Source organism: Ixodes scapularis, unplaced genomic scaffold (assembly GCF_016920785.2).
Source record: "Ixodes scapularis isolate PalLabHiFi unplaced genomic scaffold, ASM1692078v2 PGA_scaffold4__175_contigs__length_147842914, whole genome shotgun sequence".
NCBI classification, from domain to species: Eukaryota; Metazoa; Arthropoda; class Arachnida; order Ixodida; family Ixodidae; genus Ixodes; species Ixodes scapularis.
Genome location: NW_024609879.1, coordinates 3,525,283 through 3,537,719, shown reverse-complemented (window position 1 = coordinate 3,537,719; position 12,437 = coordinate 3,525,283). Strand labels below are relative to the sequence as shown.

Genomic DNA, 12,437 nt, shown 5'->3' with positions numbered 1-12,437 from the left:
TAGAAGAACCACAAGTGGAAGGGACAGGAACAGAAAGAGAAGGCGTCGTCTCAAACTGCTGAGTGTTTATTTAGTAACACTTCCGTATATACCAAAACTTCAAACGTCGCCAAGCAATCACCGCATTAAAAAAAAAAAAAAAAAAAAAAAAAACTTTAGGTCCAAAGTTTAACAAAAGACGACCTATTTCCCGGATTTGTCATAGGCCTAGTACACGCAAACTCTCTGGTGATCTTGGGCCGAGATTTCATTGCAGGCAAAAACACGACACTCTACTTTCCAGGTGGTGGCTGCCGGTTGGGGCAACAACCAGAGCTGATCCTGTTCACCAGACGAGAGGACCGCACCCGTTATAACCACACCCACGCCAACCAAGCTCACCATTCTGCCAGATGCTTTGCGTGCCGGCATCCAGGGCTAACTGTGCTGGACAGCCCTGGATACCAATGAGCCCTAGAATTTACTAGTTTGTGTGTTAATGGCTATGTCAAAAGTGTTAGACACATGTTTTTACTTTTTGGCGGGGACATCGAGACTAATATTCTTCTTACTATTACTAAACCACAAAAAGCCCTACTTAACTAAGCCTTTGAAATTGTCTTGACATTATATACCGGCCAGACTAACCTCCATCAGGAGGTTAGAGACTTAAAAGAAAAACATAATGGTACCAAAGAATCACTAAATGCCTTCACCAGATGAGTTAGGCAGTTAGAAAACAAGCCATCCACAATCAAAGCAGCCCGCGCAAGCAACTGCGTGGGTTTTTGATTCCCAGACAACATCCGTGGTTTCCAAGACATCAGAACTTGGGGCACGATGCTGCAGAGAGCACAGCGCCTAGGTTGAGTGTCCCTTTTCATTGGCTTTCCAGACGCAGAAAGAGAAACTTGGGCGCGATTAGAGCTAGGAAGCTGTTTCTGGACATGTGTCTTAAGAAATTAGATATTAACTTTCTACTTCAGCTATAGAAAGAGCACATCGTCTTGGCAGGTACAATCGGCAAAAACATCACCCAATTATTGCAAACTGGTTTACAAAGAAAAGGAGACTATGCTTTCCAACGCTTTCAAGTTAAAGAGTTCACCTCTTTTCGTGAGTCAAGGTTACATACCGTCCGTGCGCTTCGCTGGGCGGAAACTAATACAATTAATAATCTTATCATAGATCCTAATTTACTCACTTGGACAAAAACATTCCTAGCACACTGCTCCCTTTGTTCGTATTAGTGGTGCTAATTCTACAGCCTCACTTGTTATCTCCGGTCTTCCTCTGGAAAACGTTTTTCCCGGTCAGCAAAAAACTTCATCAATGTCTTTATTAATCCGTCGAGGCTCTTGCGACCGCAATCTGTTTGTAGGTAGTTTTTCTTTAGCAGGCCGTTCTGGACCTCGGTTTCATTGTTGGTAGAAAAAAAGAGCCCAGGTCAGCAATAGTTGACCCACCAGTCTTTCACTTGAAACCAAGTCTCCTTCAGATGAACCTTGAGCCTCCTTGTTTTGCAGCTATTCGTCACACACTTCCAGGCACCTGACTGCTTCAAGGAACTCCTCTTCTGTCCGAGCATCCACCATTTTGCGCCACAGCTAGATCAAGCTTGTTCTGTCTTGCACTCCGTTATCCTTCCTCCTTTCCACCTGTCCCAAGCCCTTTCGCGGTGCACATCGCACAGAGCAATTTTACTTTCGGGAAACACAGACATGCTGCACTTATTTCGTGTCGTGAGTAGTCCACCATCCAGTATGTTGGGCAGACATCGGGGCACCATTGCCTCAACAATTCAAGATCTTCGGAGATTGACTTGCTTGTTTAGAACTGCACGATACACATGCCAACAATTACATACAGCACCGGAGATTTTACTACCAGGAAAAATAGTGGCAGTGAATGATCGGAGACCTTTTATGTCGCATTCAGGCCTATTGAGTTTCCTGCATTGGATGATTTTATTGACTGGTACTGGTAGCAGTAGAGCAGGGGTTCCTCACACTCATGCTCCGCTACATTCAGCACATCGCCTTCAGGCTCACAGGTGGTAGTAGAAGCTTGTCCTTGGCGTTAAAGACGGAAAAATACTTTCCATCTAGTTCACTCTCTTTTTAAAGTCGCATAAGCTCAAGCACATTCTCTTGGTCAAGCTCGCTAAGCCGATCCTTGCTTACAGTGCAACTCATATGATGGCTGATGTCTTGTTTCGTAGGATAAAATGCACAGCAGTTTTTTGGGGGAAGAGTTGCGCCAACAAATATTACGTAGAAAAAACAGTTAATGCGCAGGCGAGCTGGTGGATGTTGATCATAATGTAAAAAACCCGAAACTGTGGTAAAAACAGGGAAACTTGGTCGAAGAAGAAAGACAGGGGAAGAGAACTTTCTTCTTCGACCAAGTTTCCCTGTTTTTACCACAGTCTCGCGTTTTTTTACATCATGAGAAACATTACATCCTCAACATAAACCTTCAAACAGCTCTGTACTTCCTTCACGGATGTTATTCCTTCTCGAGCAAGCATGTGAATCTTCGAGGTGAGGTCCCGGTTCACAGGTTGGGCATATATGCCAGCACACCAACACAATGGTTGATGTGTGTCTCTTTCTTGCTGATGTTGACGTATAGCCTTGTCTCTCGTTGAACAGCTGGTGTGTCCTTTGACAAGGTTTCGCTCATGTTGCCAAGGCCGTCTTTCTAGAAGCACACCTGCTGCGCCTGGGCGAGTTGGCTTGAAGATCGATCTGAAACAGTTGTACTAAATGTGAGGCTACATTTATTTCATTTCAGTTATTTATCCTCGAGGCATAAGCATTGCATGGGGGGGGGGGGGGGGGGGGGGGTGAGGGAGTGTAGAAACAGAGCAGTGCAGATACATCTGGGAAAAATAATAAACAGCAAAATCACATCAACAGATTATCCAATGTCTTCTTGAAAAGTCATTGGATAATGACTTTTTAAGAAGTCACCTTTGGTTGCCATTCCCTTTGGCTAGCATACCTTCGCAATGAAAGAGAAAGAACAGTAAACTGACCCGTTTGGGGAACCAGCAAACAGGCTAACACTGTGGCCAGGAGACAACAAGACAACAGAGTCTGAAAAGATAGATTGCCAATTATTAGTTGGTTGCCGCATTAACAGGATAGATGGATGTACTCGTAACACACCTTCCCAATGAAGTGGAGATTTGGCCCAGTTGGTTCATTGCAAAAAAAAAAAAGCGCCGAAAAATACAGAGACACAGACGAAGGGAAGCAGGACAAGGCGCACTCTCAACTGAAGTTTATTGAAAATTCACACGTTATATAGCCACAAAACCCTGTTTCCCCTATCTGCTCAGACCGCGTTTCAAATATTCAAACTTCTTCGTAGATAAAGATAGGGACGTGTCACTTATACATTTCTTCTCCCTGGTCCTAATTTCAAATGTCTCGTGTAAGCGAGTCTCTCCAGGATCCTTGTCAAAGGTGAAATGTCGGGCCCAGGGCTTATGAAGCAAACTGGAACTATCGGGGTTGCTAAACAGCGTCCAGTCTAGAAAGAAATTGAACCTCGAGATATTTTTTACTGCTAAAACACATAAGCTTGAAGTTCTCTTCGGGACCATTGTTACAGAAAGAGACGCTTGGCAGTTTCACACCTTCCCTTTTAGAAATTTAGTAAAGGTTCCATAATGACAATGCTTGCTTGCATTCTGTCGAGCATGATGACGGAGTATAGCGAGGACCTTGGGTGTCGTCGTTATGGGCAGCCGGCGAAACGCTGGCAAGTAACATTACATGTGCACGAGCTGCAGTAACACGCGTTTCGAGGCGGGAACGCAGAACTGCACGCAAAATAAATTATTTTTCTGCATGCTGCTTAAAGGGCGCTGCAATCATACTTCAGCGTCTACCTTTTTTGCGGTTTCCTCATCTCTTGGGGTTCGGGCAAACCAGCGGGCACGGAGAGAGTAACTAAATATCAGTGCGTCATATTTCAACCGGACAACGCGGAAACCTCCTTCACTTACTGAGGTGACCCGCGGTGTGTGTACGTGTTGTAGGTGAAAACGGGGGGGGGGGGGGGGGGGGGGGGGGAATTGAGAGTCAATCGTGTATGCGCACGCGGCGCTTTCGTCACTGACTCCGACCCGCGGTGCCGAAAGCGCGCGATATGTGAAGTTTTTCGTCCTGGGCTTCTACTGGTTAGAGCCGCTAAAAGCTTTTTTTTTTTTTTTTTTTTTTTTGGCCGAAATACAAAATATAAGTGGCGCGAACCATTTCAATTATTCATAAAAGTTGTTTTTGTTCAGTATTTTAGATCAGAGAAGAAACAGATGCGGTTTATAAAGTAGGGAAACAAGAAATGATCCGTCGACATACCCGCCACCAAGCGATGGAAAAGGCGGCGCATACTAGAACGGGGTAGAGGGATCAGGCACCGACGAGCGGTGAGTGTAGAAAGGTCCCGGATGTACGCGGCGCCGCTGCGGTCGTATACGGGCTCGAGGATCCGACCGGTTCCGAGCGTTCCCAAGGCCTTCCGCGAGCAGGTATCGCCTGCGGTGTGGCCGTTTGGCGTAATGGCAGCGATAAGTGGCTCCCGTTCTGAACTGATATTTACCCCGTGTTTGCTTTCGTTTGTGGCCAATGAAGTGTCATGCCGAATTAGTGTTTAATCGCACAGCAAATGCAATGTTAGCCGCCCTGGCTGCCCACTTCATACAGCCTAACCAGAACGTGCTTTAGTGGCGCCCTCTCGAGCCGTCGACACGGAGTGCGGCAGCCGTGAGCTCTCGCTGAGCTCACTACCCCTCCTCTAGTTCACGGCCACTCAAGAAAACAAAGGACGTCATGAAGGAGGTTATTTCTTGCTTGTTTTTGTAATTTTAATTTGCCTATAATTTTTAAACTAAAGCGAAATTTGAGAAAAGAAAGGTTTCATTAAGTTACTACGTTCATTGCGCTCAGGTTCGGTGCAAACTAAAAACAAGTAAAAAAGTCCTTGCAGGGCCCCTTTAATGCACGTCGAGTTCATAAATTCATGTTTAGAGCCCTTTAAAGGGATACTTCAACGAAATTTGAAATATTCCCGTCGTGTTCAAAAATAGGTTGAATATGATCCACAATATCCGTAAATGACAATCGCAAGTTTGTATTTTGAGCCTGGTGGCTGTATTTTTTGTTATAAACTGCCCACTCTGGCAAGCGCTCGGAGAAGGCCCAGCGGAGACCACGTGACATCCAACGCAATCGTGACGTAGGTCGTCTCAAGATGAGCAAAGCTACGGCGAGGCTGACGTCGAGAGGATGGCCTAGTCGTTCCAGCCACCGAAGTGGCTGCTTTTGTACGAATTTTGAGGGACGGGTTAATCTTCTGTAATCTTGTAGGGGGACAATAGCGACTTCTGCGACACACAAAAGGCATTCTCGGGAAGAGGGGAGTTCCTCCTGCCCCTCTTCTCTCGTCGTGGCCGGAGATGAGACAACCTCCGTCACTAGCTGTCAAGGTTCCTAGACGGGCATTACAAACGAGGCATTAGCGACATCCACCAGGTGCTCTTTGCTAATCATTTAATTCGTTTTAAAATTACTTTTTGTGACTTTTTTAACAAGATATTGGTGTGTTCGCTTTTTTTAACACATATAGACCAAAAAATGAGCACCGAAATTTCGTTGTAGTATCCCTTTATACAAGAGAACGCGTAAATAATTGCGATATTCAGCCCCACGCTTTTACGTGGGCATGGGTTTGCTTTATTTTCGTGTTGTCGAGCCCACTCCGAAATTAAATCCTGGCTACGCAGCTGGTATGAAGAATGCCAAATCTCTGCTGATGAGACATAACAGGGAAGCACAATCAGACTCACACAGTGTGATATCGCTGTGATAAATTTTATGCAATAAGCTCAGTCGAGCACTTTTTCTGCAGACTGATAAGTTTTGAAGCAGAAGACTGCTGCCCTCTTTGAAGGAACGTCGCTGTGCCCTGCGGCTCCCAGGGACATTAATATAGGCGTAAATTAACTTATGTTCTGGGGCACTTTGATTTCGCTCCTGATAATAACAGAAAATTATAAGTTTGTTTAATATTAGTATGGAACAGCCTCTTAGACAACCAATGATAGTCTAAGGACGCTCATGGAATGTGCATAAATGTGATCTTTAGACATCTAGTTCCAGATGTATTATTTTCTCCAAAAAGGCATTGCATGATTTGACAACTCTTGTTTCACTTTTGCATATCAAGGGCTTCTAGCTGCTTGATACATTGTACAGCGTTATAGATAAATACATCACGTGCGATAGTTTTCTTGACCGTTTTTGACCATGCGAAAATGTATCGTATTTTTTCTCCATATTTTTCACAGGTTTCTCAAATTTGTGGGAACACATGAACATTCATCACAACAGGTGCCTGCCTAGGTTCTCCCGTGCCAAGGTTTCCTTTGGACCGCTTCGCATCTGAAGTTGCTATCTGCAGTGAGTGCATGATAACAGGGAAGCGATCAGGTCGACGAGAGCACTACCAGACGCAAAGACGCGAGGCAACGCACGACGCTTGAGCAATAAAAGGAAAAGTCGGCTGCTGAATTCACTGAACCGCGTGTGCTAAAAGCGCGAGCTAGTTGCTTTGGATGAAGCGGCGCGAGCGCTCCTGCAGTGGGTACTCCAGTCATGGCAGTCAAGGCTGAAGCCACTCTATATATACTGTGGTTTTAGTCAAGGCTATCCGCTCGCCGCTTGCACGGACTTCACAGCTATTCTATGCAAGATTACTCACAGGCACAGCTCCAGAAAAATTCGTACAAAATTACTGCGACCGGGCTCTGTCGCCTTCGGTACACCTAATCTTCATTTGCAACAGGAATGACGGACAGCACCGGGCGAACGAAATTTGGAAACGCTAACCTTGATGTTCCTGTATGTCGGCAATTGATACGCAACAGAACGCGACGAGCACAGTGGCACGCTGACAACACACACCAGCGCTGACACCACTGAGCTGCCGAGCACCCGACCGCACACACGCCAACCGATCGACGTTTCAAAATGCAGTCGGCGGCACCCAAAATAAAACGTGTTTACGCCAAAATAACAGTAAATATAATTTGACGTCCTAAACGTCTAAATAACCAGTGTCGTTATTTGGACGTCCGTGGCGTCATTGGTAGCGCCCCCTGGACTTCTAAACGGTGCCGAAAATATGCACCCGGGAGAAGCAGGGGGAAAGCATACGGAGCACATGGCATGGATGGCGTGCACGGCATTTGTGGCATGGTTATGGCAGAGATTCATGGAAGTTATTTTGTGTTTTACTGCTTTACGTGGTGCGGTGATAATTACTTCATTCGGCTTGCCAACTCGTTAGAACGCGAATAATGGATAACGAACGTTCATGGGAGGAAGGCGCGTGCAAGGTAATGATTTTTTTAGTTACTTTTCGTGTTTGCTGCAGTGCAATTCGGGGGTTTTGGATCATTAAATCTGCTGAGACACTCGTTGCTTGCTCTTCCGTGAACGATGTGAGTCTGAATCAATAGATTTACAAAAGAAAATTTCCGGCGGGCTATCAGTTCGAAAGTCTGTTACCCCGCATTGCGGGTACCTGCGAGAAATGATAAGGGTGTTAATTTTTGAGAAACTCGAAATGAGGAGGAGGGGGCGGAGGAGGGGGGAGGGGGGGTTGGGTCGGTTCGGGTCATTGCCTCCGAAAGTTGCTGATGACTTTTTAATAAAATAACATTAGGTCCTGAAAGTTTTGCATCTCATCCAAACTGCTGGCACCACATTCGGTGGGTTATCTGCAGCTGTGTTCCAAAATTTACTCGATCTCCCCCCACTGAGGGTAAGTTCAAAAACCTAACAGCGTCCAGTGTTGCCACTGATTCATTCGAGTAAGGTTTGGAACGCAGCCTGAAATGCATTTCTTTATGAGATACGAACGACACTTATTTTTTCACCAGACACTCGGCATAATCGGATAAAGCCTATTCTTTGGCAGAATGCTTGTGTCTAAGTTCTAGCACAAAATTTTCAGCTTTCAAAAGTTGTAATTGCTTTGTGAGGAGTTACTAATCTCAAGTTGAGTGCGTTGTTGATAAAGTACTTGGGTGGCCGTGTCTTAATTGTAAATTTGGTACCAAACCACCAGAAATGGAATGATTAAACTGGTCACTTTCCCTTCTAAAATTTGGTTTCCGAAGCGAGGGTAACGACTTAAAAATTTGGTGGGTATGCGGGTGGGTCACGTAATTGATAAACAGTTTATGAACAAACTCCTAATTAATTAAGAAATCCAACGATAATTTTTCATCAACTTGTTCACTCTTGAATTATGTTAGTGACACATTTAAACGGGTTTTAATGAGAGGGTGTGTAGTCGATTTTGAGTAAAGAAGCTCATTTTATTTTTCAGATATCCGCGTGACCTGGCTTGTCTCCAGCAGCATGCCCGAAATATTTGTCAAAAGCAAAACAAATTAGTCGTTAGTTGTTTATACAGCAGGAGTTTAGTCTGCCAGAACTTTGCGACATTGTTACCCACTGCAGATGAGCAATTTAGCCAGTGCGGTACAACCGCTAGCCTGGGGTCTTTAACGTGCACCACGCAGTAGTGATACACGATGCTCATCCAGATCGAAACGGGCAGGGGCGGGGCTCGAACCCAGGATCCCTGGTTTCTGCAGCGCGAGCTTTCGCTCCACGCGCGTCGAGCTGGGTGTGCGCTTTAGCCAACTCGGCCACCGATCTTTTTTTTTTTTTTTTTTTATTTATTGCCGGATTTTTTACATTGTCAAATAGGCAGGCATATCGCTCAAACCATAGGAAGCAGGGCAAGGCTAACCTAAACCAGTCGGAAGTGACTGGCGTCGGAGGCTAAAATTGTTTCATGGACTAAAGTGCCTCAATGCGCGGAAGCCACTCAGGCTCGCACTTCTGTGCTCTGTTGACTTCAACTAACAAAGATACACTTTCACGAAAATATTCCCGCGCCTCCCGTACGTTATTGTCAGCGTTGTGTACAGCCATTCGGGACTTCCAAATACTGTGCAGACCCAACAGCATAACCAGGTCAAAGGGAAAACCTTCCTCGTTTTTAACCGATAGATAACGGATTCCATGCGCATCCAGGGGGAGGTCCTTCTTCAGGGTACGTTGAAGGACGTCCCAGAAGAAGACCCCATCCCAGCACTCAAGAAACACGTGTTCGACCGTCTCTGGCTTCTTGCATAAAAAGCAGTGATCCCCCCACGGTACAAAAAGTCCCCTCTCGTTTAGCCATGTCTTGACCGCAGTACCTGAATGTAATGTAAAGAAGAAAGTCTTGGTGCCTGCGGGCACCACCATACGCTTAACGCGCTTCAAGACATCTTGCCCTGGGCCTGCACAGTATAAGGCTCTGTATAGAGGTACAGGAAACACAGTATCGCACACAGCCTTATACAATCTTTTCCGAGGAACCTCACTCAAGTACTCAACTGAAAAACGAGATAAGAGAAATTTACATGAGGCAACGACTTCCTTTAAATATCCATGAATACCACCCGACATCGATGACGTGGAAACAATCAACTCAGGCAACCTGCTTGCAACTCTCACTTGACAAACGGTGCGCAAAAAGGGGTCACTTATATCCCGAAAATACATGAACCGATTAACAACCTGACGTAAAAACAAATGCGTCAAACTAAGCCCCCCGTTGCGTACGCGCCGGAAAAGATTCGTCCTACTCGATCGCTCCCACGTGGAACCCCAAATGAACACTGCAAATACCCGGTGCAATTTCTGCACATTTACCCGCGAACAATGCAAAACTTGTAGAACGTACCACAGTTTGCTGACAAAAAACAAATTGCAAACTGTGGCCCGTGCAAAAATAGAGAGATCATACCTCCGACTTTTTTCTACTCTTTCGCGAAGTTCCACCACCTGCCGTCGCCAATAGGGTTCGCTATCGCGGTAATTTTCTAGAGGCACTCCCAGATATTTTACGGGTGTGGTCACCCACTGCATGTTGGCAAACGAACAAGGAGTAGAACTCCACTCTCCATGCCAAAATCCCAGGCACTTGGCCCAGTTAACAGAGCTGCCACTGACTTCGCAATAACGTTTAAGCGTGTGAACGACTTGAACAATACTCTCGCGGTTGGAACAAAACACTGCAATATCATCAGCATACGCTAACACTTTAACTTCGGTCGCATGAAGCTGAAAACCACTGATAGTACTGTTTTTAAAAATACTAATGCAAAGGGATTCTATGTAAATGCAAAAAAGAAGTGGTGACAAAGGACACCCTTGGCGGACGGATCGACTCACTTTTATACGTTTTCCAACCGACTTGTTCACCATAAGTCTCGTCGAGCAACCGTTGTACGCCATGCTGACACCTTCACGGATAACAGCGCCGACGTTTACGTGATCGAGAATGGTTAAAAGCAGGTCGTGAGGCACGCGATCAAAAGCCTTTTCCAAGTCTACCTGGAGCATCGCAACGCAAGTATGCATTGCGTCGCAACACTCCAGAACACTGCGTGCTTTATGGATGTTGGTGCAAATAGTCCTTCCTTTAATGCCGCAAGTTTGATGGGGCCCCACTATTTCTAATATTACAGATTGCAATCTCCTTGCTAAGATCTTCATTAAAATTTTGTAGTCGACATTAGTCAGACTGATCGGCCGATACGCTGTGACGTGCTGCAACTTAACTGCGTCATCTGTTTTGGGAATTAACACTGTGTGCGACGACATAAAAGATGGAGGCAACATATTCAAATCATATGCTTCATTGAATACCTTGGCTAGGACTGCGGCAATCTCGTGCTTCTGAGTCTTATAAAAAACTGCACTTAGGCCGTCTGGGCCAGGGGACTTTCCCGGGTTTAGGGCTTCTATTGCAAAGACCACTTCCTCTACGCTGATGGTCGATTCTAGTAATTCTTTCGTTTCGTCATCTATGCGCGGCATGAAACCCAAAAATTCATCTTTAAAAAGCTGGATATCTACTGGACAGGACGCAAATAATCTACTGTAATACTCGAAAAATGCGAGTTCGATTTCTTCCTTGTCGGTCGTAAGTGATCCGTTCCTCTCTACCCCCGTTATCTCGTTACGCCGAGCATATCGTTTCTCGAGGCTCAGCGCACGCTTAGTTGGCGCTTCGCCTGTTGACCATCTTTCGGCTCTGGCTCTAAGAATCGCCCCACAGTATCGTTCCCGATCTAGAATCTCGAGTTTATCTTTCACACAAGAAATATCGTCTTTGTATGCCCCAGGCATTTTAGTCTCTTCCTTTAGCAGTATCCGCAAATTATTACGCAATAACATTTCGTTGCTCCTTTCAGTGCTTTTAAGTACGCCTGCCCGCTCTAACGCTTTCATTTTTATTTCCTGCTTAAAAAGCTCCCATCTCACACCATACCCTAATTTTTTCTGGCTCTCCAGTGTTTCAACTGCGGCCTGCACTTCGGCAGTGAAAACGTCATCCTCCAACAGTTTCGCGTTCAATTTCCATAATTCCCAGCTGAAGACTTTCCTGGCTTGGGATTTACTACGCATACAAAAGGAAACTGATCACTAAAGGAAACAGGGTGCACGCGATATTCAAAACATAATGGTATCAAATCTAAAGAAACGTAAGCTCGATCTAGACGGGCGTGACTCGACCCTTGGAAATGGGTGTACTGGATTTCGCGGCCATTCCTCAAACATTCCCCGACGTCATCAAAGCCGGACTCGTTGATTAACCTCAGAAGGCTCTCGGTGCTTAAATCGCGATAGGGCGTTGAGCTGGACTTGTCCCCAGCAGAGCAGACGCAATTGAAATCGCCAAGAAAAATAATAAGGCGATCACTTTTGCGATACTGATGCATGAAATCAAAAACCTCCCGCCGCTCATCAACCCTATTGGAGGGGTACACACAAATGACCCTCCAATCATACGATGAAAGAGAAAAATCACATACAACAAAGCGCCCTGAATCACACGTCGTCACCGCCTCGACTGTTGCACCCAAACTCTGGCGCACTAACAACAAACAGCCCGCCGACGACCCAACCGCGTGACTAACACACACTTCGTAACGCGCCGAAAAAGGTCTAACCATGAAGTTGGTCTGGTCCTCACTCTCGACCTTGGTCTCCTGCACAGCGATGATGTCGAGGTCCTGTTCGACTGCTAGACGGCAGAGTTGCCTCTGCCTCCTGCGATCTGAGAGGCCTCAGACATTAAGGGTCGCTACTCGGACAGGACTTTGTAAGGAGACCATGGGTTAGTGAGGACCAACCCGCCTACACTGCCGTTCACTGCGACAGTTTCTCGCGTGGTCCTCCTCGGTCTGCGCCGGACCGCTGGTGGCCATCCACTCCGCTCCCGCCCGACACCATTCTCCATCTGCGCTCGAGCTGACGCAGCCGCAGTTCCTGACCAGTCGTGTCCGTGACGTCTTCGAGCCTACGCTTCGCAGA

The 12,437-nt window shown here is 46.1% G+C and overlaps 1 pseudogene; it reads right to left on the bottom strand.

Annotated features, from left to right (window-relative positions):
• Positions 1-1,165: 1,165 nt before the first annotated feature.
• The window catches only part of LOC115331436, a 114,506-nt pseudogene continuing 103,234 nt past the window's right edge, over positions 1,166-12,437 (bottom strand).